Source organism: Sinocyclocheilus rhinocerous, unplaced genomic scaffold (genome assembly GCF_001515625.1).
Source record: "Sinocyclocheilus rhinocerous isolate Xijiao unplaced genomic scaffold, SAMN03320098_v1.1 scaffold3323, whole genome shotgun sequence".
Taxonomy (NCBI): Eukaryota; Metazoa; Chordata; class Actinopteri; order Cypriniformes; family Cyprinidae; genus Sinocyclocheilus; species Sinocyclocheilus rhinocerous.
The window spans coordinates 11,707-12,096 of record NW_015662926.1 but is presented as its reverse complement, the minus strand read 5'-3'; the positions used below and the strand labels follow the sequence as shown (position 1 = coordinate 12,096).

The 390-nt window shown below is 51.3% G+C and overlaps 1 pseudogene; it reads left to right on the top strand.

Moving 5' to 3' along the window:
* LOC107728370 (SLAM family member 7-like) overlaps positions 1-390 on the top strand; it is an 8,564-nt pseudogene that overhangs the window by 964 nt on the left and 7,210 nt on the right.

The window sequence follows — 390 nt, the reverse complement described above, 5'->3', positions numbered from 1 at the left end:
TTCTGAAGCACGTGTAAAATCAGTCCAATGGAGCAGCGAGACGTCACGAGCGGGGTGACGTGAGCGCCAGGAAGTATAAAAGCGCATCCGGCAGAGCGCAAGTTAGCTTCTGCTCTTCAGTAGCGCTCTGTGTATGTGTCAGTCTATTTACTGTTGTCTGTCAGTCCACAAGCATTCAAAAGAATATGTCAAAATCTATGGCGAGCAAACGGCATTACAGACGTTCTGTGCCTCCCTGCCCACGCTATCTGGCAGCGGGGGATACACACGATCTGTGTGTTGTTTGTTTAGGAGCGGAGCATGCACGGTCAGCTTTTGAGGGAGCTGATTGTCATCACTGCGAGTTACTCTAGCTGCGTATGCTCCGCTCTCGCCTGGCTGTGTTTGATG